Source organism: Schistocerca cancellata, chromosome 10 (assembly GCF_023864275.1).
Source record: "Schistocerca cancellata isolate TAMUIC-IGC-003103 chromosome 10, iqSchCanc2.1, whole genome shotgun sequence".
NCBI classification, from domain to species: domain Eukaryota; kingdom Metazoa; phylum Arthropoda; class Insecta; order Orthoptera; family Acrididae; genus Schistocerca; species Schistocerca cancellata.
In genome coordinates, this window is record NC_064635.1 from 63273223 (window position 1) to 63298894 (window position 25672).

The window sequence follows — 25672 nt, forward strand, 5'->3', positions numbered from 1 at the left end:
AGCCGCTTCATCGGTAAACAGGTAGAACTGCAACGCATTCTCTGTTAATGCCCATTGACAGAATTGCACTCGATGATTAAAGTCATCACCATGTAATTGCTGATGTAGCGACACATGAAACGGGTGAAAGCGGTGACGATGCAGTATGCGCATGACACTACTTTGACTCAGTCCACCGGCTCTCGCAATGTCCCGTGTACTCATGTGTGGGTTCATGGCAACAGCAGCTAACACACCAACTACACCCGCTTCTCCTGTGACGGGCCTGTTACGGACCCGTTTGCGTGCTACGACCATACCTGTTGCATACAGTTGGTGGTAGATGTTTTGCAATGTGCGGCACGTTGGATGCTCTCTGTCCGGGTACCGTTCTGCATACACCCTGCAGGCTTCAGCTGCATTTCGTCAACACTCACCATAGATGAGTATCATCTCCGCCTTTTCAGAGTTCGAATACACCATGGTCACAGTTCCTACGGCACTACACTATCATACGTCTGGTAACACGGTGTACTACAGTTGGTCTGCGTGCGGAGACGAATGCAGAATAACAATAGCAGCAAGCGCTACATGCGGACACTGCGACAGCTAGACCAAACCACAAGAGTGCACTACAGCCACACTCGTAAACACGGTCGTCATCGTAAACATGTCCCTGCAGATGCTGCTCGCCGACCGTAACCCGTGTTTGTTACAACACGTAACTGAACGTCGGAGGTTTCAAGCGTCAACTTTAGGTTACAATATCTCCGGATGTAATTCACATTTTACAATGCAACAAACGGCACTGATCACGTATTTGTATGGTTAAAAAACGTAGGTTTCTGTTAAAAAACATGCTTCCGTGATTTTTGTATGGTTTGTATTAAACAATTACACTAGCCCCTCTCCTCACGTTCGGTCTGTGGAATCGGTTCGTCAGTATTTGATGTGGTTTACGAAATATATCCAGCGGGTAACGTTAGGTGCCTCACCCTGTATATATGACCTTGTAATGACCTTTTGGATAACATCAAAAGTTCACTGAGGCTTCTTGCGGATGATGATGCTGTAGTACATCGAGAGTTTGTAACAATGGAAAATTGTACTGAAATGCAGGAGGATCTGCAACGAACTGACGCATGGTGCAGGGAATGGCAACTGAATCTCAATGTAGACAAGTGTAATGTGCTGCGAATACATAGAAAGAACGATCCTTTATCATTTAGCTACAATATAGCAGGTCAGCAACTGGAAGCAGTTAATTTAATAAATTATCTGCGAGTAGGCATTAGGAGTGATTTAAAATGGAATGATCATATAAAGTTGATCGTCGGTAAAGCAGATGCCAGACTGAGATTCATTGGAAGAATCCTAAGGAAATGCAATCCGAAAACAGTACGCTTGTTCGCCCACTGCTTGAATACTGCTCAGCAGTGTGGGATCCGTACCAGATAGGGTTGATAGAAGAGATAGAGAAGATCCAACGGAGAGCAGCGCGCTTCGTTACAGGATCATTTAGTAATCGCAAAAGCGTTACGGAGATGATAGATAAACTCCAGTGGAAGACTCTGCAGGAGAGACGCTCAGTAGCTCGTTACGGGCTTTTGTTGAAGTTTCGAGAACATACCTTCACCGAGGAGTCAAGCAGTATATTGCTCCCTCCTACGTATATCTCGCGAAGAGATATGAGGATGAAATCAGAGAGATTAGAGCCCACACAGAGGCATACCGACAATCCTTCTTTCCACGAACAATACGAGACTGGAATAGAAGAGAGAGCCGATAGAGGTACTCAGGGTACTCTCCGCCACACACCGTCGGGTGGCTAGCGGAGTACGGATGTAGACGTAGATGTAAAACGCAGTATTTGGTTTGCCGTCCCCACAACATTTTCAGTGTGTTCTTTCCAACTGAAGTTGTTAGTAATTGTAATTCCTAGATATTTAGTTGAATTTTCACCTTTAGATTTGACTGTTTTATCGTGTAATCGAAATTTAACGGATTCCTTTTAGCACTTATGTGGATGACCATACAGTTCTCATTATTTAGGATAAATTGCCAATTTTCGCACCAAACAGATATCTTTTCTAAATCGTTTTGCAATTTGTTTTGTTCTTCTGATGACTTTATTGAACGATAAACGACAGGAGCATTTTCAAACAACCTTAGACGTTTCCTAAATCGTTTATAGAGATAATGAACAGCAGAGAGCCTTTAACATACCTTGGGAAATGCTAAAAATTACTTCTGCTTTATGACTTTCCGTCAATTACTACGAACTCTGACAGGAAATCACGAATGCAGTCATGGCAGTACGTTACACAACTATCTAGAACTTTTTTCGTTGTCCAGAGATACATAAATTTTTGAGAAAGATTGTTTTTTGTTATGGAGTCTTTAGAGTGACTATGGAAAAGTCCTGTCTCCGCGACCCATCCGTCAGCCTTCACTATTGTTCACGGCGCTGGAGCAGAGGGGGGTCAGCCGCTAGTTGCGAGTCCGGCCGCTGGCGGCGCTAGTGAGGCACCAATGGAGCGCGACGCTGGCGCAGCACGCCAGTCGGCTACCGACCGCCCAGCTGTTCAGACGTGCGCGAGAGGCAGCTGCTGCAGCGGTGAGTGTCCTCGCGGCTACCTAGCCAAACTGCAGTCAGCTCAGCCACGCACACCGCCGCACCCTCTCTTTTGACGGCTGGAGGGAATTTTCTGTTTGTATGGAACGAAGCGGTGATCCATTCGAGGAAATTACTCTTAGTTATCGATACTACATTCTAATTTCAGTTCTCCCTGTAGCTACACAGTTGGCAGATATAACGTTCTTCAATATCCCACGCATGTCCTTCCTCATTCCTTTCGCTATCTTGTGTGGGTGACTACTTATGTATGTGAATGTTCTGCTGCTTAACTGAGTGATAACGTGCTTGCATACCATACAGTGGGCCCGGGTTCAGTTCGCGGAGGGGTTGGACATTATCTCCATTCCTGGACTGGGTGTTGCGTTATCCTTCTCATCATTTTATCTTCATCACCGGCACGCAAGTCGCCCAATATGGCATCGAGTGAAATAAGACTTGCACTCTGCAGCAGAAGTTCCCCAGTTGGGGCTCCTGGCCAACAAATTTTTAATGTATGTGAACTTACCATTCCTCGAGAAGACGATATGTAACAAAAAATCTCATTAGGGAGAAGGTTGTTGTTGTTGTTGTGGTCTTCAGTCCTGAGACTGGTTTGATGCAGCTCTCCATACTACTCTATCCTGTGCAAGCTTCTTCATCTCCCAGTACCTACTGCAGCCTACATCCTTCTGAATCTGTTTAGTGATTTCATCTCTTGGTCTCCCTCTACGATTTTTACCCTCCACGCTGCCCTCCAATACTAAATTGGTGATCCCTTGATGCCTCAGAACATGTCCTAGCAACCGATCCCTTCTTCTAGTCAAGTTGTGCCACAAACTTCTCTTCTCCCCAATCTTATTCAATACCTCCTCATTAGTTATGTGATCTACCCATCTAATCTTCAGCATTCTTCTGTTGCACCACATTTCGAAAGCTTCTATTCTCTTCTTGTCCAAGCTAATTATCGTCCATGTTTCACTTCCATACATGGCTACACTCCATACAAATACTTTCAGAAACGACATCCTGACACTTAAATTTATACTCGAAGTTAACAAATTTCTCTTCTTTAGAAACGCTTTCCTTGCCATTGCCAGTCTACATTTTATATCCTCTCTACTTCGACCATAATCAGTTATTTTTCCCCCCAATTAGCAAAACTCCTTTACTACTTTAAGCGTCTCATTTCCTGATTCCCTCAGCATCACCCGACTTAATTCAACTACATTCCACTATCCTCGTTTTTCTTTTGTTGGTGTTCATCTTATATCCTCCTTTCAAGACACTACTTTCAAGCGAGAAGGTAGCAAAAGGAATACTTAATAACGTTTTTGAAGGAATTATTGGTGCCCTTTGAAAATTGACAAATAATTCTTCGAGTTCTGGATGAAAGTATTTTACAAAGTATTACATAAAACTAGTGATGCACCCTGTGGTGCATGAATTTCACTGCAGTGGACACCTTATAATGGTCAATCTTCTGGCGTTTTCAATCAATCATGAGTCTGGAAATGCATGCAGGACACAACACCAGTAGGGAGTGCCCACTGCAGTGAACTGTGTGCATTTGCAGCCTCAGGACTGATTGAAAATGCCAAAGAAGCGACCATTAACAGCTGTCCACTGTAGTGGACGCTATGCGCCACAGGGTTAAAGTTCCTTACACGCCAGTACTAATGTGTCCTCCTCGTGTTACACGACAGAATTCATACAGTAGTCAGCTTCGACCCATAATCGTTCGAACATGCCCCTGTCAGCGTTCGGAAGCATGGCATCGATACGACGGTGCAGTTCAGTTACTGTTGCCAGCGTAGGCAGTACGTACACATTGTCTTTCACATATCCCCAAAGAAATATATCGCAAAGCGCCTTAAGGGTATCCTAAAGAGTGCCAAATCAATATGGACGCGGCTCCCAGTGCACGTGTATGGAAATCCTTCTTTCAAATGGCGACCCACTGCCCTGTAACCAATGAGGCAGAGATCCGTCTTGTTGGAATACGAAATTTGGCTCCAGGTAAATGCCGGGATGGTTCCTTTCAAAGGGCACGGCCGATTTCCTTCCCCGTCCTCCCCTAATCCGATGAGACCGATGACCTCGCTGTCTGGTGTCCTTCCCCAAAAACAACCCAACAACAACGAAATTTGGAATGTTCTCTGTCAGTTTAGAAAACAACTAGTCTTGCAACATGTGTATATGTGATGTATCTACAACAATTTTCCCATACACTTTGCTGCGCGATACAGCGCGGAAGCCGTTCCGCTTTGGGAAATTTCTTTTATTGTTCACTGTTAACGTCCAGTTTTGCCGTCGCTCATGCAGACTTTGTGACGATTAATTTGCCCTTTATGCGAAACGTCGCCTCATCACTGAACACAAGTCGGAGGGGATTCACAAAATTCGCATGTGATGGTGCGGTCGCGTGGGCGTAAAAGTTGCAGCATCTGTATGCGAAACGGTCTCTGATGTAATCACTTGCGGAGGAAGTTCCGCGCAGCTGGCTGTGAAATGGCCAGTTCGCGACTGGCACGGCGTGTCGACTGATTCGTGCTACGAAGGCACGCCTCGCGGACACTGTCCACTCCTTAAACTGCAGCACGCGGTCATCCGAAATTTTTCGCATCCGGAGGCAACCAGCATCCTTGAAATATCGATACCGCCGCAGAATGCTGTGGTGTGTTGCCGCCGTATGCTGTACGGATATTGCAAGACCCAAAATGGCCTCTGTTGACTAGTCGCCGTTTTTCAACAAAATGGTTCAAATGGCTCTGAGTACTGTGGGACTTAACTTCTGAGGTCATCAGTCCCCTATAACTTAGAACTACTTAAACCTAACTAACCTAAGGACATCACACACATCCATGCCCGAGGCAGGATTCGAACCTGCGACCGTAGCGGTCCCGCGGTTCCAGACTGAAGGGCCTAGAACCGCGTGGCCACACTGGCCGGAGCCTTTTTGCACACTCATCATAATGAGACCTGGAATGAGATAAACAAAACTTTAAAATATGCGCTATTTTCTTGGTTATCAATACAAACGGGTGGGCGTTATACAGAGTGAATATTCATAACGAAGCGACGTAGGTGATGCTGAGACTAGTAATTTAGCAAAGTAGTTCAGTAAATTTAAAGGAACACACAATCTCCAAGATTGGCGATCTTTTACAGAAGTTCGAAACTCAGTGCAGACTTCGCTGCGAGATGCTCATAATACACTCCTGGAAATTGAAATAAGAACACCGTGAATTCATTGTCCCAGGAAGGGGAAACTTTATTGACACATTCCTGGGGTCAGATACTTCACATGATCACACTGACAGAACCACAGGCACATAGACACAGGCAACAGAGCATGCACAATGTCGGCACTAGTACAGTGTATATCCACCTTTCGCAGCAATGCAGGCTGTTATTCTCCCATGGAGACGATCGTAAAGATGTTGGATGTAGTCCTGTGGAACGGCTTGCCATGCCATTTCCACCTGGCGCCTCAGTTGGACCAGCGTTCGTGCTGGACGTGCAGACCGCGTGAGACGACGCTTCATCCAGTCCCAAACATGCTCAATGGGGGACAGATCCGGAGATCTTGCTGGCCAGGGTAGTTGACTTACACCTTCTAGAGCACGTTGGGTGGCACGGGATACATGCGGACGTGCATTGTCTTGTTGGAACAGCAAGTTCCCTTGCCGGTCTAGGAATGGCAGAACGATGGGTTCGATGACGGTTTGGATGTACCATGCACTATTCAGTGTCCCCTCGACGATCACCAGTGGTGTACGGCCAGTGTAGGAGATCGCTCCCCACACCATGATGCCGGGTGTTGGGCCTGTGTGCCTCGGTCGTATGCAGTCCTGATTGTGGCGCTCACCTGCACGGCGCCAAACACGCATACGACCATCATTGGCACCAAGGCAGAAGCGACTCTCATCGCTGAAGACGACACGTCTCCATTCGTCCCTCCATTCACGCCTGTCGCGACACCACTGGAGGCGGGCTGCACGATGTTGGGGCGTGAGCAGAAGACGGCCTAACGGTGTGCGGGACCGTAGCCCAGCTTCATGGAGACGGTTGCGAATGGTCCTCGCCGATACCCCAGGAGCAACAGTGTCCCTAATTTGCTGGGAAGTGGCGGTGCGGTCCCCTACGGCACTGCGTAGGATCCTACGGTCTTGGCGTGCATCCGTGCGTCGCTGCGGTCCGGTCCCAGGTCGACGGGCACGTGCACCTTCCGCCGACCACTGGCGACAACATCGATGTACTGTGGAGACCTCACGCCCCACGTGTTGAGCAATTCGGCGGTACGTCCACCCTGCCTCCCGCATGCCCACTATACGCCCTCGCTCAAAGTCCGTCAACTGCACATACGGTTCACGTCCACGCTCTCGCGGCATGCTACCAGTGTTAAAGACTGCGATGGAGCTCCGTATGCCACGGCAAACTGGCTGACACTGACGGCGGCAGTGCACAAATGCTGCGCAGCTAGCGCCATTCGACGGCCAACACCGCGGTTCCTGGTGTGTCCACTGTGCCGTGCGTGTGATCATTGCTTGTACAGCCCTCTCGCAGTGTCCGGAGCAAGTATGGTGGGTCTGACACACCGGTGTCAATGTGTTCTTTTTTCCATTTCCAGGAGTGTAGTTTCCACGACGAAACTCTCTCTTGAACCCTAGCATAAAATCCAAAGACATTCAAGTCGTAAAGCACGCAAGCGACAAGAAACAATCAATGCCTTCTCTGCGCGATAGCAATGGAACTACTATCGATGACAGTGCTGGTAAAGCTTGTAAACTTCGCGTATAAATAAAAGAATATAAAATAACGATGTGTAACCTTCCCCACCAGAAAACAAAAATTAAAAATAATTACATTTGGATAGTTAAATGTCGGCCGGTGTGGCCGTGCGGTTATAGGCGCTACAGTCTGGAACTAAGCGACCTCTACAGTCGCAGGTTCGAATCCTGCCTCGGACATGGATGTGTGTGATGTCCTTAGGTTAGTTAGGTTTAATTAGTTCTAAGTTCTAGGCGACTGATGACCTCAGAAGTTAAGTCGCATAGTCCTCAGAGCCATTTGAACCATTTTTTTGATTGTTAAATTCTGACGTATGAAAATTGATAAATCTTAACTCATGAAAAACTGACAAATTTTCACGTAACTATGCCACGGCCGTGTGAAATCAATCTGAAACTGTCCGTGAGAAATAATCCGAAAAATTCCTACCTCGTGATGGTGTCGCCGGATAACGCTGTCTATATATCAGCTCGTAAACGGCACAGCTTATTGCAATGCTGGCCTATCTACTAATACTGGATAACATTTGTCTGAGATCTAAATTACTAGAAAAACTGCCTTTACCTAGTGACACAGCTGCACAGCTGGTCGTCTGATTACTAAAGAGCACATGACTATATTCTGAAAAACTTCTGGAATATTTTAATTTAGATAAATGACTGGATCGGGGGTGGCAATGACTTACGGGGAAATTATACGTTTATAGTTGACTGCTAAAAACAATTACACTACTGGCCATTAAAACTGCTACACCAAGAAGAAATGCACATGATAAACGGGTATTGATTGGACAAATATATTATACTAGAACTGACATGTTTTTACATTTTCACGCAATTTGGGTGCATTGATCCTGAGAAATCAGTACCCAGAACAACCACCTCTGGCTGTAATAACGGCCTTGATACGTCTGGGCATTGAGTCAAACAGAGCTAGGATGGCGTGTACAGGTACAGCTGCCCGTGCAGCTTCAATACGATACCACAGTTCACCAAGAGTAGTGACTGGCGTATTGTGACGAGCCATTGACCAGACGTTTTCACTTTGTGAGAGATCTGGAGAATGTGCTGGCCAGGACAGCAGTCGAACATTTTCTGCATCCAGAAAGGCCCGTACACGACCTGCAACATGCGGTCGTGCATTATCCTGCTGAAATGTAGGGTTTCGCAGGGATCGAATGAAGGGTAGAGCCACGGGTCGTAACACATCTGAAATGTAACATCCACTGTTCAAAGTGCCGTCAATGCGAACAAGAGGTGACAGAGACGTGTAACCAATGGCACCCCATACCATCACGCCGGGTGATACGCCAGTATCACGCTTCCAATCGGCGTTCACCGCGATGTCGCCAAACACGGATGCGACCATCACGATGCTGAAAACATTCATCCGTAAACATGACGTTTTGCCATTCGTGCACCCAGGTTCGTCGTTGAGTACACCATCGCAGGCGCTCCTGTCTGTGACGCAGCGTCAAGGAAGTCAGTACCAAGACTAAGTTATCTGTTCACCGTTCAATCTTTCGGGAGCGAAAGCTGGGTGGATTCAGGTTACCTTATCAACAAGGTTGAGGTTACGGATGTGAAAGTAGCTAGGATGACTGCAGGAACTAGTAGATGGGAACAATGGCAGGAGGGTGTCCACAATGAGGAAATCAAAGAAAAACTGGGAATGAACTCTATAGATAGCAGTCAGGGCGAACAGGCTTAGATGGTGGGGTCATGTTACACGCATGGGAGACGCGAGGTTACCCAAGGAGAAGGTACCTGGTTTTCTGTTAAGAATGATTTTGAAGTAATAGGCTTAACATTACAAGAGGCACCAATGTTAGCACTGAATAGGGGAGGAATTTTATAAGGGGGCTATGCTCTAGACTCAACCCTGAAAGGCATAATCAGTCTTAAATGATGATGATGATGATTATGATGATGATATTAAATTTAGGAACTTGTAACCGGCCAACTTGTTGCCATCCACTGAAACTAATCCTCGAACGTCCGATATGAAAATCGTTCAGAAGATCAGTGGAGCGTGTAACTAACTTGCGGAGACCTCGAAACTGACAGGTCGTATATTACTGAAGGGAATTAAGGCTTCCACTGATAAAGCTGTTGCAGGTGCTTCTGCGGAAGACGCTCCCGCCTTGTCTTTCACGCGCTGGAGGCTGCAGCCTGTTGTGATTCGCGTTGTGTTGCGTTGTGGCCTGCTTCTTGAGAGAATGCAGCGTAGATCTTCATAGTAATTACGTTGCCATTGCATGGCTGACTACTCGTTCTTAATGAACTTAGTGGCAGTGTATAGCTGTGACACTACGGGTCTCGGACCGCAGACGCCAGGTCGCGTTTTGCTGCATGTCTAGAAGCTTCAGTCTGACAGTGACTCTGTCCTATAAAGGCTTGCGGCGTGTACAGGGCGAACCAGAATATATAAAGTGTATTTTTGTGAAAATATAAATTTTTAAAAAATGGAACAATGCCTATTGACATTAACAGACTAAAAGTAGTGTAAATTACACTGAAGCACTAAAGAAACTGCTACACTTTACTAATATCGTTTGGGGGACCCGCAAGCTCGCAGAAGTGCCGCAACACGACGTGGCGTGGACTCGTCTAATGTCTGAAGCAGTGCTGGAGGAATTGACACCATGAATCCTGCAGGGCTGCTCATAAATCCGTAAGAGTACGAGGGGGTGGAGATCTCTTCCGAACAGCACGTTCCAAGGCATCCCAGATATGCTCAAGAATGTTCATGTCTGGGGAGCCTGGTGGCCAGCGGAAGTGTTGAAGCTCAGAAGAGCGTTCCTGGAGCCACTCTGTAACAATCCTGGGCGTGTGATGTGTCGCATTGTCCTACTGGAATTTCCCAAGTCCGTCGTAATGCACAGTGGACATGGAAGGATGCAGATGATCAAACAGAGTGCTGAGGTACGTGTTACATGTCAGAGTCATATCTAGACGTACCAGGGGTCCCATATCACTCCGACTGCACACGTCCCACATCATTACAGAACCTCCACCAGATTGAAAAATCAGACATCCAGGGTCCATGGATTCATGAGGTTGTCTCCATACCCATACACGTTCGTTGGCTCGATACAATTTGAAACGAGACTCGTCCGACCAGTTCCAATCGTTAACAGCCCAATGCCAGTGTTGACGGGCGCAAGCGAGGCATAAAGCTTCGTGTCGTGCAGTCATCAAGAGTGCACGAGTGGTACTTCGGCTCCTAAAGCCGTATTATTGTCTATAATACAGCATACAATCACCGTTGATCTTTATTTTACAATTGCCATTGCCGACTTTAGCCCATATAAAAAGGTACTCATCAGCATTTAATTTCTTCTTCTTTCTCGTACTCAAAACAAATGGCATGCTTGGAACAAGTGTACCATAAGGCTGTTTAGCCAAGAGTCCTGTAGTTCTGCTATACTCCATGTCTTCCAAGCCAAAATGTTTGCATCTGGAAATGCTTCAAGGCCACCACAATCTGCATGATTGCCCCACACAACAGCAAGTGTCAGCCAGGTACTACCTCCAAAGACTGCTTGTACATCACACGTAAAGTTCAGATGCAGTCCACGAAAAACATTTGGACCTCCAATCAATTGCTGTTTATTAAACTGCCCAGCCAAGTCAATATCAATAGCCTTCAAACTGCGATACACAGGAACGCAGCGCCGCCAGCGACGTCGTTGAGTGCTTCGCACGCTGACACTTGTAAATGGCCCTGCAGCAATTTGCGGAAGGGTTGCACTTCTGTCATGTTGAGCTTTTCTCTTCAGTTGACGTTGGTCTCGTTCTTGCAGGATCCTTTTCCGGCCGCAGCGACGTCGAAGATTTGATGTTTTACCGTAATCCTGATATTCAGGGTACACTCGTGAAATGGTCGTACGGGAAAATCCCCACTTCAGCGCTACCTCGGACGTGGCGTGTCCCATCGCTCGTGCGTCGACTATAACACCACGTTCAAACTCTCTTGAATCATGATAAGCTGCCATTGTTCAAATTGGTCTGAGCACTATGGGACTTAACATCTGAGGTCATTAGTCCCCTAGAACTTAGAACTACTTAAACCTAACTAACATAAGGACATCACACACATCCATGCCCGAGGCAGGATTCGAATCTGCGACCGTAGCGGTCGCGCGGTTCCAGACCGAAGCGCCTAGAACGGCTCGGCCACAGCGGCCGGCGCTGCCATTGTAGCAGCAGTAACCGATCCAAAACTGCGCCAGACACGTGTTGTCTTATATAGGGGTTTCCGACCACAGCACTGTATTCTACCTGTTTACATATCTCTGTATTTGAATACGCATTACTGTACCAGTTTCTTTGGCGATCCAGTCCAGAATGACAGTGATGTTTGCGGCAGAATACTAATTCGAGTCGTTTACGAGAGATCCAGTTGTGCAAAGTTTTTCACACTCACACTGGTTTGGGCCATTCAATCTGCGTACTTGCTAGGAACGATGTTGTTATGTTTGCTTACAGTATGCTTGTGTGTTCCTTGATTGCACTGCCAGTTTCGTTAGCGGACGATGGGATTTACGAATGCAGAAAAAGCCGACATGTTCATGGTATATGGAAAATGTAGGAAGAATGCAGTTCGTTTTAGTATGGTGTATGTGGCAAGATATCCCAATAGATGTCAACCATCTCGGCAGTTATTTATCAGCTTCTTCAACCAGTTAGGTGAAAGTGGCATTGTAACACCGAGGCAACGTAATAGAAGGAAACAACTAATTAACTTTTCATAACTGGGATTCACAGTCATGTAAAATTTTTTGAAGGACATCATGTTTACGCCAGTGACTGTTAGACATTTTATTTTCACTATCACAATTTCGATCTTAGGTCATTATCAAGTGCAGATGTTTTGGCTTTAAGCCATGTCAGCCTTATACACGCTGACATATTTATATGTCGTTGTTATTTGCTGTTATATGCGTTCGTAATGCTCGCACTACTTAGCAGCGTTACGAATGTACAGGGTTATTACAAATGATTGAAGCGATTCTTTGAGATATTTTCACAATGCTTTGCACACACATACAAAAACTCAAAAAGTTTTTTAGGCTTTCACAAATATTCGATATGTGCCCCTTTAGTGATTCGGCAGACATCAAGCCGATAACCAAGTTCCTCCCACACTCGGCGCAGCATGTCCCCATCAATGAGTTCGAAAGCATCGTTGATGCGAGCTCGCAGTTCTGGCACGTTTCTTGGTAGAGCAGGTTTAAACACTGAATCTTTCACATAACCCCACAGAAAGAAATCGCATGGGGTTAAGTCGGGAGAGCGTGGAGGCCATTACATGAATGCTGATCATGATCTCCAACACGACCGATCCATCGGTTTTCCAATCTCCTGTTTAAGAAACGCCGAACTGGCATTCTGCTTTAGCTTTTTCCGTAAGATTTTCCAAACCGTCGGCTGTGGTACGTTTAGCTCCCTGCTTGCTTTATTCGTCGACTTCCGCGGGCTACACGTGAAACTTGCCCGCACGCGTTCAACCGTTTCTTCGCTCGCTGCAGGCCGACCCGTTGATTTCCCTTTACAGAGGCATCCAGAAGCTTTAAACTGCGCATACCATCGCCGAATGGAGTTATCAGTTTGTGGATCTTTGTTGAACTTCGTCCTGAAGTGTCGTTGCACTGTTATGACTGACTGATGTGAGTGCATTTCAAGCACAACATACGCTTTCTCGGTTCCTGTCGCCATTTTGTCTCACTGCGCTCTCGAGCGCTCTGGCGGCAGAAACCTGAAGTGCGGCTTCAGCCGAACAAAACTTTGAGTTTTTCTACGTATCTGTAGTGTGTCGTGACCATATGTCAATGAATGCGGCTACAGTGAATTTATGAAATCGCTTCAATCATTTGTAATAGCCCTGTATATAACAGCAAATGACAACGACATATAAATGTGTCAGCGTGTACAAAGTTGACATGGCTTAAAGCCAAAACATCTGCACTTGATAATGGCCTAATATCGAAAATGTAATAGTGGAAATAAAAAGTCTGACAGTCACTGGCGTAAACATGATGTCTTTCAAATAAAGAAGGAAAGAAGCTGGCGACAGAAGGGACGGAAATTAATTTTCTTGCTGCTCTTGCAGCTGATCCGCACGTCAGCTGCGCAATCGCACGAGGAAGTGGCATGAGTCAGGCAAGTGCCCTACGCATTCTCTGTCGACACAGGTTCCATTCCTGTGACATTTCACTCCATCAAGAGCTGCATGGAAACGATTATGAGAACCGTGTTAACTTCTGGACATGGCCAGTAAGACAAGATACTCCAGATGTACCGTGTAATGAAGTCGCCGCGCGGAGTGGCCGCCATGTCAAGGCGCCATGTCACGGATTGCGCGGTCCCTACCGCCGGAGGTTCGCGTCCTCCCTCGGGCATGGGTGTGTGTGTGTGTGTGTGTTGTTCCTAGCATAACTTAGTTTAAGTAGTGTGTAAGTCTAGGGACCGATGACCTCAGCAGTTTGGTCCCTTAGGAATTCACACATTTGTAATGAAGTCACATTTACCAATCATTGCCATGTAAGCCGCCGAAACATGCACTGCTGGTCTGTTGACAATACTCATAGGCTTCGTCACGTGGAACGGCAGCTTGCATGGAGTGTAAAGGTGTCGAGTGGGTAGTGAACAATCAGGTCATAGGCTCGTTTTTCATAGATGGAACTCTGAACGCGCACAAGTGTCGCAGGCTGCTAACAGATCATCTTCCACGGATGTTATCAGGTGTTCTCTGCAGACTAGGAGGAAACCTTGATAATAAGACGAAGGCTGTCTAACCTGTAGAGCACGAAGTATCATATAATACTGGCCATTGAAATTGCTATACCAAAAAGAAATGCAGATGATAAACGGGTATTCATTGGACAAATATATTATACTAGGACTGATATGTGATTACATTTTCACTCAAATTGGGTGCATAGATCCTGAGAAATCAGTACCCAGAACAACCACCTCTGGCCGTAATAACCGCCTTGATACGCCTGGGCATTGAGTCAAACAGAGCTTGGATGGCGTGTAAAGGTACAGCTGCCCATGCAGCTTCAACACGATACCACAGTTCATCAAGATTAGTGACTGGCGTATTCTGACGAGCCAGCTGCTCGGCCACCATTGATCAGACGTTTTCAGTTGGTGAGAGATCAGGAGAATGTGCTGGCCAGGGCAGCAGTCTAACATTTTCTGAATCTAGAAAGGCTCGTACAGGACCTGCAACATGCGGTCGTGCATTATCCTGCTGAAATGTAGGAATTTCGCAGGGATCGAATGAAGGGTAGAATCACGGGTCATAACACATCTGAAATGTAACGTCCACTGTTCAAAGTGCCGTCAATGCGTACAAGAGGTGACCGAGACGTGTAACCAGTGGCACCCCATACCATCACGCCGGGTGATACGCCAGTATGGCGATGACGAATACACGCTTCCAACGTGCGTTCTGCGTGATGCCGCCAAACACGGATGCGACCATACTGATGCTGTAAACAGAACCTGGATTCATCCGAAAAAATGACGTTTTGCCATTCGTGCACCCAGGTTCGTCGTTGAGTATACAATAGCAGGCGCTCCTGTTTGTGATGCAGCGTCAAGGGTAACCGCAGCCGTGGTCTCCGAGCTGATAGCCCGTGCTGCTGCAAACGTCGTCGAACTTTTCGTAAAGATGTTTGTTGTCTTGCAAACGTCCCCATCTGTTGACTCAGGGATCGAGACGTGGCTGCACGATCCGTTACAGCCATGCGGATAAGATGCCTGTCATCTCGACTGCTAGTGATACGAGGCCGTTGTGATCCAGCACAGCGTTCCGTATTACCCTCCTGAACCCACCGATTCCATATTCTGCTGACAGTCATTGGATCTCGACCAATGCGAGCAGCAATGTCGCGATACGATAAACCGCAATCGCGATAGGCTACAATCCGACCTTTATCAAAGTCGGAAACGTGATGGTACGCATTTCTCCTCTTTACAGGAGGCCTCACAACAACGTTTCACCAGGCAACGCCGGTCAACTGCTGTTTGTGTATGAAAAATTGGTTGGAAACTTTCCTCATGTCGGCACGTTGTAGGTGTCGCCACCGACGCCAACCTTGTGTGAATGCTCTGAAAAGCTAATCATTTGCATATCACAGCATCTTCTTCCTGCCGGTTAAATTTCGCGTCTGTAGCACGCCATTTTCGTGATGTAGCAAATGTTAATGGCCAGTAGTGTAGTATGTCTCCACAAACTGTCTCCAAATCACTGGATTAGACGCAAAGCACATGTCCGGCCCGTTCCCCTGATTTGACGCCTGTGGACTTTTTTCTGTGGGGAAAGCTGAAAGGCGCTGTCTACAAGCATATACCAACTACACGTGACGATATGCAACATGTTGCTGCAGCGTGCTCAGACACCTCCGCCGAAATCGTAGCACGTGTGCAGCAGTCGTTACGTATCAGAATGGGAACATGTACTGCCCATACCGGTGGTCCTTTTGAACACAACCTGTAATGGTCAATTGTCTCGTTACGGGTCAGAATACGAATGACTATTTTATGCATTTGTATTGTACTTTAGTGTGTGCTACCACACCTATTGTACAAGTCTCGGTGTGGGAGCATTTCAAAATATTATAGTCTGTCCAAAATTATCTTGGAATTGGCAGCGAGGACGGAATCGGGGGGGGGGGGCGGCGGTGGGGGGGGGGGGGCACCCCACGTGGCAGACCTGGGCCACTTTCCGCCCATACCACGCTTCCTGAAGCTGCAGCAAATCCCCATAGTTGCCAACCATTCCCCCACATCACAACACTTCGCTGCTTGCATTGGGCTTCAGCTGCAGTCAGCCTGCTGTCGTGTGTGGTCGTTGCGTCCTGTGACTTTCTGTGTGTTCGTTTGTACAGTTGTAGGAGTTGTTTCTGTTGCCGCGCGGTATTAGGCGAGCGGTCTAGGGCGCTGCAGTCATGGACTGTGCGGCTGGTCCCGGCGGAGGTTCGAGTCCTCCCTCGGGAATGGGTGTGTGTGTTTGTCCTTAGGATAATTTAGGTTAAGTAGTGTGTAAGCTTGGGGACTGATGACCTTATCAGTTAAGTCCTATAAGATTTCACACACATTTGAACATTTTTTTTTGTTCCTGTTATTCATTGTTACTGTTATTCGTTGCGTGGTACTGAACAATGTGAGCGGGAAGTTCGTCGAAAGTTGTTAGTGGAAAAGTTCGACGTCGCTCTCTTGGCCAGGGGACTGCAATACGAAGGCAGTCACGCGAAACTGTTTCCGCTTTACGTGCCTAATTCGAGGCTGAAAAAATGGCCCGATGCACTCGGTTACCAAAGTGTTCGACAGAAGTGTTGTAGCTTTGAATATAAACACAAAAATTGTTGATACGCCCGCTAAACCCGCTGGGCGGGACAGGTAATTAGGATTCTGGGAAAGGCCGAATGAGGCTGGGGTCAGTTTCACCTTCTAATTGCAATTTATTGTAATTTAATAACACTTTTACAACCAAAGCGGCACATAGCCGGACCTTTACCGAATGCAACTCTTTCACGGCTGAAGGCCTCCAAATAAGAAATCTTACATATCAACAACATAAAAAACCAATTAGATAGCAATAAAATGATTTAAAAAAAAAACATGACAGCAAAGTAGATAGAACAAAAGGTGCAATACAAATGGTTGAAGGCCTCAACTGAATTTCAGAATATATTATCATAGGCTTAAAAGCAGAAGATTGAATGAGATTTTCACTCTGCAGCGGAGTGTGCGCTGATATGAAACTTCCTGGCAGATTAAAACTGTGTGCCGGACCGAGACTCGAACTTGGGACGTTTGCCTTTCGCGGGCAAGTGCTCCACCAACTGAGCTGCCCAAGCACGACTCACGCCCCGTCCTGGCAGAAGTAGAGCTGTGAGGACGGGGCGTGAGTCGTGCTTGGGTAGCTCAGTTGGTAGAGCACTTTCCCGCGAAAGGCAAAGGTCCGGCACACAGTTCTAATCTGCCAGGAAGCTTCAGAAGATCAGAATGTTTAAAAACAAGAGATCTTAAAAATCAACAAGATAAAATGCAATTAAAGAGGCAAATAAAATAAATTAAAAAAATATCACGGCTAAGTGGAAAGCCTCAAGGCAAAGCAGATAGAACAAACATATGCAAGCTGACTGAAGGCCACAATTAAGTTTAAAAATTGTAAAATATATTAGCATAATCTTTTAAAGGCAGAAGGCCGCAATGTTTAAGATAGAAAGATAAATTTAAGCATTCATTTTGTTAAATTTTTAAGAAAAAGGAAAAATAACCATAAGCCTTAAATTTTAAGTAGCTGAAAACAGATAATTAAACACTGGTGGCACTCAGAAAGCCCCCAGGGAGGTCGGTCTGCCCTCGTTCACTTAGGTGAGACAGGTGGTGAGCCCAAGTACACTTGATCCATCGGAATCCAGCTCCACACACGCTGCGACACTGCGCAGGGGCTGCCAGCGGCCCCAGCCGACTGCACCGCGCGGAGATAACTTGCTTCGTCCGCAACAACCGACTGACAGCTTCCTGCTCCGTCCGCGACTGTTGCACTGTCGCGACTGAACTGCTGGTGTGTCTCCCACTCACTTCCAGACACACGACAGCGGAAATGCTAGGTCGGACCTACCAATGCAGAGGAAACACACCCACTTGCTAAACGACATCCCTGTACCAGGAGAGGACTGAGCCAAGTTCCACAAGATCGTAATTGAAGGGGCCCAGAAGTGCTCAGAGAACCACATACATGTCGCCCGATGAGACGACCGACTTCTCAGAGCCGGTATGCCGACAACATTTAAAATAACTGACAAACACTTGCACGAAGACCTGAATGATATACAACAGTAACTAAGCACGCACAAAGACAAATCGGGAGTCGATGCACACACACCCAACCGATTCATGAACGATCGGCGAGCCCAAACACGTCATCCGGTAGGACGACCGACCGACGATCCACCAAGACCGCGGCCCGGCTCAAGTGATGCGTGGCGGCAGTGGTCGGGCGAGCCGTGTCGACGCAGACCTCACTGCTGCTCCAACCCGATCGCACTAGAGTGCGCGTCATTTATGTTGGCGGCCGAGTTTAGGTGCGTTCTGCGCATCTGACGTCACAAAACACAGTCAGCCAATGAACAGAGAACGACGTTGCCAGATCTCGACTGCAGTGCAGAGCACGGACGAGTGTCTTCAGTTTTAGAAATGCTCAGTCATAAATAAAGTAATAGAACAAAAGCAATGTCTTGATAGCAGACTTTCTTTTATAGAAACTTTGGAAAAAGCATTCTTTATACCAATTGCTTCATATTCTATTAATTAATTAAACCAAGCAAACAATAAGCCTCCTAATTCAGGCGATAGCAAGGAAAGGTGTTTGTATCAATCTCACGAACCTTTTTTCACAATAAAGATCAGTGGCAATTGTTTATTTCCTATTGTACTTCGACAAAGCATAAGTAATTCATAGTCATGTCAACAGTGTTTCTCTGTATTTTGCGTGACATGTTAGAGTCCTCATGGAGGGATATTGGCTAACGAGCTGCACTAGCGTAACGGTTAAGGTATTGGGCTATGAAGTGAAAGGTAATGAGTTTAAACCTTATGTGATGCTTAATATTTTCTTTATTTAAAAACAATATCGAAGTGTCTTACTTCACGAATTTTTTGAAATTTCTAGTGATTTGTCTCTTCATTAACCCTTTCGCTGCTGCAGACACGTGCTCCCCGCATTCCGCGCGATTTTGTCATCACTGCACTGCTCGCCTGTGCAGACACATGGTGTTCCCACTGCTTTGACACTCTTATCATTCGATTTCGCAAAGCCTATTTGGCCAGAAAATTTGATTTTTACACATCTTCTTGACTGATACCTACCCCCCATAAATGACTTTATTTTATTTCGATGTTCAACGCAGTTATTGTGCAGCATTAAATGTAGTAAACCATTGCACGAAATTTTAAAGAGTTTGCAAAGGTAAAAGTCCATAGAGTATACTTTCCGTATGGTCGATTTTAATTGCCACAATGTTGAGAGTGAAATGTGGACAAGATACCTAAATTTCATATAAAATTTACTGTATAACAATATCTCATTTAATTTAAGTACCACATAGGTGTCGTATGTAATATTGAGAAATATTCCGTCTATTGCGACTGTAATAAAAGTTTTATTTACACCGGGCGCTAATAAGTGTCAAAGCAGTCGGAACACCATGTGTATGCACAGGCGAGCAGTGCAGTGACAAAATCGTGCACAGCGCGGAATGCAGGGAGCACGTCTTTGTAGCAGCGAAAGGGTTAATGAGGCCGTGGTGGCTTTACTTCATAAACTGCGCGCTCCACCCTAAACGTAAGTTTTGCGAACTGTACTACGGCGCTGCTTCTCTTGGCGCGTGCGTCGTTTGCAACTGGCAACGCAGCAATCTCCCGCGTCTGGGCGGGCATGCGCGAGCCGCCAAGATAAAAGAATTGAACTATAGTGCCGCATTGCAACTCCCCGACTGGCAGGTCCGGACTGCGCTCCAGACGCGATCCAACTGACTGGCAGACCCGAAATCCCAACCCGAACTCTCCTTGCTTACGTCAGACAACGACCTGGAAGTAATAGCAGGCGAACAAAGATACTACGAGAGGGGATATATCGATACGCGCAGCTAGCGCCGCTCACAGTCAAAGCAGCAACTCAGTGACAGCAGTAATTTAAATTAACGTAGTGAGGTGGAAGTACGTTAAAAATAGGGTGTAAAATACATGATGGCGGGAACACGATCCACGCACGGCTCAATTGTTGTGATGATTGGGAAGGAAATGCTTTACAAAGAAAACGAAGCTGAAGAATCATGCAAACTTAACACCCCTGGGAAAAAACGTCTTATAGATAAGCGAATTACCAGTATCTGTTCGTTAGCAGAGGACGCGATTCGTCGTCATGTTTATGATTACTATCTCAGGAACATCCGACGCTCAGGAAGTTACTGGTCACACTTAAAGAATCATGACCTTTTTCAAGGCAGTCGCACATCCTTGTCCACAGTTTTACAAAACCTTGGTTTTCACTATGAGCATTTCTGTGGCCGTAAGCTGTTTATGAAGAGGGAGGGCACAGCTGCATAGCGATGCTGATTTTCAGGAGACATCTGCAACATAAATACTGACGAAGTGGTGTAACTTGACGAAACATGGGTCAATTATTGTCACGTTGTCAAGCAGGCCTGACCAAACGACACAGCTAAAGGAACAGTGCCGATGCCTTCTGGCAAGAGTGCTAGACTTAGTCTTATTAATGCAGGCACCTCGCAGGCTTTTCTTCCAAACGTCTCCTGCTTTTTGAATCAAAGAAAGCGGGAGATTATCATGAAGAAAAGAATCACGTCACATTTAGAAAGTGGTTGGAAGATTCACTAATACCAAATCTTGGAAAACAGTCAACAATTGTACTAGATAATCCTGCTTACCATTCAGTTGTTGCTAACAAGGCACCTACCATGTCAAACCGAACATGAGTAACGTAGAAGTAAATATCCTCGGAGTAGTAAAGCAACTTAAATCACTTAATAAAAGCAACTCTCCTGCTCCATACTGTATACCAATTAGGTTTCCTTCGGAGTATACTCATGCATTAGCTCCATACTTAACAATCAAGTACAACCGTTCGCTTGACGAAACATCCGTACCCAGAGACTGGAAACTTGCATAGGTCACACCAATATTCAAGAAAGGTAGTAGGAGTAATCCACTAAATTACTGGCCCATACTGTTAACGTCGATATGCAGCAGGATTTTGGAACATATCTTGTGTTAAAACTTTATGTATTACCTCGAAGAAAACTGTCTACTGGCACACTGTGAATGTGGATTTAGAAAACATCGTTCCTGTGAAACACAACTGGCTCTTTACTCACACGAAGCGTTGAGTGCTACGACAAGGAATTTCAGATCGATTTCGTATTTCTGGATTTCCGATAGGCTTTTGACACTGTACCACACAAGCGGCTTGTAGTGAAATTGCATACTTATGGAATATCGTCTCGGTTATGTGGCTGGATTGGTGACTTCCTGTCAGAGAGGTCACAGTTCGTAGATACTGACGGAAAGTCATCGAGTAAAACAGAAGTGATTTCCGGCGTTCCCCAAGGTAGCGTTATAGGTCCTTTGCTGTTCCTTATCTATATAAACCATTTGAGAGACAATGTGAGCAGCCGTCTTAGGTTGTTTGCAGGTGACGCTGTCGTTTATCGACTAATCTAGTCATCAGAGGATCAAAACAAATTCCAAAATGATTTAGAAAAGATATCTGAATGGTGCGAAAAGTGGCAATTGACGCTAAATAACGAAAAGTGTGAGGTCATCCACACGAGTGCTAAAAGGAACTCATTAAACTTCGGTTAAGCGATAAATCAGTCTAATCTAAAAGCCGTAAATTCAACTAAATACCTATGTATTACAATTACGAAGAACTTAAATTGGAAGGAACACACAGAAAATGTTGTGGGGGAGGCTAACCAAAGACTGCGTTTTATTGGCAGGTCACTTAGAAAATGTAACAGATCTACTAAGGAGACTTCTTATATTACGCTTGTCTGTCCTCTTTTAGACTACTGCTGCGCTGTGTGGTATCCTTACCAAACTGGACTGACGGAGTACATCGAAAAAGTTCAAAGAAGGGCAGCACGTTTTGTATTATCGCGAAATATGGGAGAGAGTGTCACAGAAATGATACAGGATTTGTGCTGGACATCATTAAAACAAAGGCGATTCTCGTTGCGACGGAATCTTCTCACGAAATTCCAATCACCAACATTCTCCTCCGAATCCGAAAATGTTTTGTTGACTCCGACCTACATAGGGAGGACCAATCACCACGATAAAATAAGGGAAATCTGAGCTCGTACGGAAAGATATAGGTGTTCGTTCTTCCTGCGTTCTATACGGTATTGGAATAATAGAGAATTGTGAAGGTGATTCGATGAACCCTCTGGCAGGCACTTGAATGTGATTTGCAGAGTATCCATGCAGATGTAGATGTAGATGAGGAAATGATTGATTGGTTTTAGCGTCAGAGCGGCGATGCAAGTGATGATCTTAAGAAGGTGGAGCTTATGGAACAGCCACAGTTCCCCTCTACGAAATCGGCGAACTGGCAAGAAAATATTGGGGTGCGGTCGTTGGGCTACCACCTTATCACTGCCATTTGAACACAGTAGCGTTAATATGTGCCCAAATTAGAATTATGTTGCGAGGAATAATAGCAGATTTACCCTCTCTGGAGCTGAAGCACTCACAAGAGAAGCTGTCAGGAACGTCACCGTTGAAGACTGCACGAAAGCCGTCAAACGTACGCAGAACAGCGTGGGAAGGACATGGCAGAATGAAGCTCGTTTGAGAAAATTCAGTGGAGGACACGATCATTTCATTAAATGACGACAGTGGCATTGACAGTGACAGTGATGTGACAATTCAAGGATCCGCCATAGCGACTAGAACGAGGTGAGATTTTCCATTATCCCCCTAGAAGCGCAGCCAAGGCGGATGCAGATAACGGTGTCTGGCGTGCACAGTTTACATCTGTAATAGACTTCGTAACAAAATGAGAGCGTCGTAAGTTTTGAAATTTTCGAAGGAAATTCATGTCAGGTATGCAGTATTCATCACACAAAATAAGTATTATTCAAAATATAACTGCTGAAATACAGGCGCCTTGTTCTTTGTATCGCTTTTGTTCTTCCTTAACAATAGAAGTTGGGCTACTGAAGACACGTTTTCCCACCGCGATAAACGCGCTTAATCTTACTTTTGGTTGCGCTGTAATTGAGTTGGCGGTTTGCAAAAATTAGTAACAGTTTCATAACAAACCTGTGGCGATACGTTTCTCGTGCCGAAACTGTGTGGGCGTCTACATCTACATCTACATTTATACTCCGCAAGCCACCCAACGGTGTGTGGCGGAGGGCACATTACGTGCCACTGTCATTACCTCCCTTTCCTGTTCCAGTCGCGTATGGTTCGCGGGAAGAACGACTGTCTGAAAGCCTCCGTGCGCGCTCTAATCTCTCTAATTTTACATTCGTGATCTCCTCGGGAGGTATAAGTAGGGGGAAGCAATATATTCGATACCTCATCCAGAAACGCACCCTCTCGAAACCTGGCGAGCAAGCTACACCGCAATGCAGAGCGCCTCTCTTGCAGAGTCTGCCACTTGAGTTTGTTAAACATCTCCGTAACGCTATCACGGTTACCAAATAACCCTGTGACGAAACGCGCCGCTCTTCTTTGGATCTTCTCTATCTCTTCCGTCAACCCGATCTGGTACGGATCCCACACTGATGAGCAATACTCAAGTATAGGTCGAACGAGTGTTTTGTAAGCCACCTCCTTTGTTGATGGACTACATTTTCTGAGGACTCTCCCAATGAATCTCAACCTGGTACCCGCCTTACCAACAATTAATTTTATATGATCATTCCACTTCAAATCGTTCCGCACGCATACTCCCAGATATTTTACAGAAGTAACTGCTACCAGTGTTTGTTCCGCTATCATATAATCATACAATAAAGGATCCTTCTTTGTATGTATTCGCAATACATTACATTTTTCTATGTTAAGGGTCAGTTGCCACTCCCTGCACAAAGTGCCTATCCGCTGCAGATCTTCCTGCATTTCGCTACAATTTTCTAATGCTGCAACTTCTCTGTATACTACAGCATCATCCGCGAAAAGCCGCACGGAACTTCCAACATTATCTACTAGCTCATTTATATATATTGTGAAAAGCAATGGTCCCATAACACTCCACTGTGGCACGCCAGAGGTTACTTTAACGTCTGTAGACGTTTCTCCATCGATAACAACATGCTGTGTTCTGTTTGCTAAAAACTCTTCAATCCAGCCACACAGCTGGTCTGATATTCCGTAGGCTCTTACTTTGTTTATCAGGCGACAGTGCGAATCTGTATCGAACGCCTTCCGGAAGTCAAGGAAAATAGCATCTACCTGGGAGCCTGTATCTAATATTTTCTGGGTCTCATGAACAAATAAAGCGAGTTGGGTCTCACAGGATCGCTGTTTCCGGAATCCATGTTGATTCCTACATAGTAGATTCTGGGTTTCCAAAAACGACATGATACTCGAGCAAAAAACATGTTCTAAAATTCTACAACAGATATAGGTCTATAGCTTCGCGCATCTGCTCGACGACCCTTCTTGAAGACTGGGACTACATGTGCTCTTTTCCGGTTAGTAGTGGACACCCGATCGGACTATTCTGCGTCATATTTAGCTCAACTTACCTCGCATTACAGATCTCCGTCAGAGTTCTTGTTTCAAATGAAAATATGATGCGTTCTTAAGATTTCATTTTCATAATGCATTCACCTAACTTCAACAACAAAAAGGTTTCCCGCGTTTCCAGAATTCGGTAACGTCTTGAGAAAACGCGCTTTCGTAAACTGTCGTAATATTGCCTAATAATTCGTTGCCGCAGATAATACTCAAACCAAAATGTAGTGTAACTCTGTAACATACTGATACAACTTCCACATGCATAAATTGACTACTTTGCCTGTTTGAGCGAGTTGAATGAAGTTTGAGATCACGCGTGTGTTCTGTGCGTGACGTGGCAACTATGTTCTGAGCCTCAATGTACTGTTGCCGAAGTGACACTCCTAAAATAATTTTGGACAGACTACAGAATCCTGCAACAAACACCAATGACTTTCTAATGTATCCTACTTTTAGTCGGTTATTGTTCTACCTAAAAAAAGTGTATGCTTTCACAAAAAACACACTGTCTAAGTGTTATTACAATCTGTTCATTGCCTAACAATACGAACCAATCCATTCTGTGAAAACCGCGCATCAGTACACTATGTGATCGAAAGTAACCGGGCACCTGGCTGAAAATGACTTACAATTTCGTGGCGCCCTCCATTGGTAATGCTGGAATTCAATATGGTGTTCGCCCACCCGTAGCCTTGATCACAGCCTCCACTCTCGCAAGCATACGTTCAATCAGGTGCTGGAAGGTTTCTTAGGGAATGGCAGCCCAGTCTTCACGGAGTGCTGCACTGAGGAGAGGTAGAGATGTCGGTCGGTGAGGCCTGGCACGAAGTAGGCGTTCCGAAACATCCCAGAGAGGTTCTATAGGATTCAGGTCAGGCCAGTCCATTACAGGGAGTTACTGTCGTGTAACCACTCCGCCACCGGCAGTGTGGTATGAACAGGTGCTCGATCGTGTTGAAAGATGCAGTCGCCATCCCTGAATTGCTAT

General features: G+C 45.8%; 1 protein-coding gene across 2 annotated transcripts in view; it reads left to right on the forward strand.

Annotated features, from left to right (window-relative positions):
• Positions 1 to 2514: 2514 nt before the first annotated feature.
• Positions 2515 to 25672, forward strand: part of LOC126106820 (retinol-binding protein pinta-like) — a 250567-nt gene continuing 227409 nt past the window's right edge. Inside the window, exon 1 of one of the 2 annotated variants that reach the window (XM_049913212.1) lies at positions 2515 to 2596. The gene's annotated coding sequence lies outside the window, so the exon portion shown is untranslated. The remainder of the gene's footprint in view (positions 2597 to 25672) is intronic. The other variant, XM_049913213.1, reaches the window with a different exon arrangement.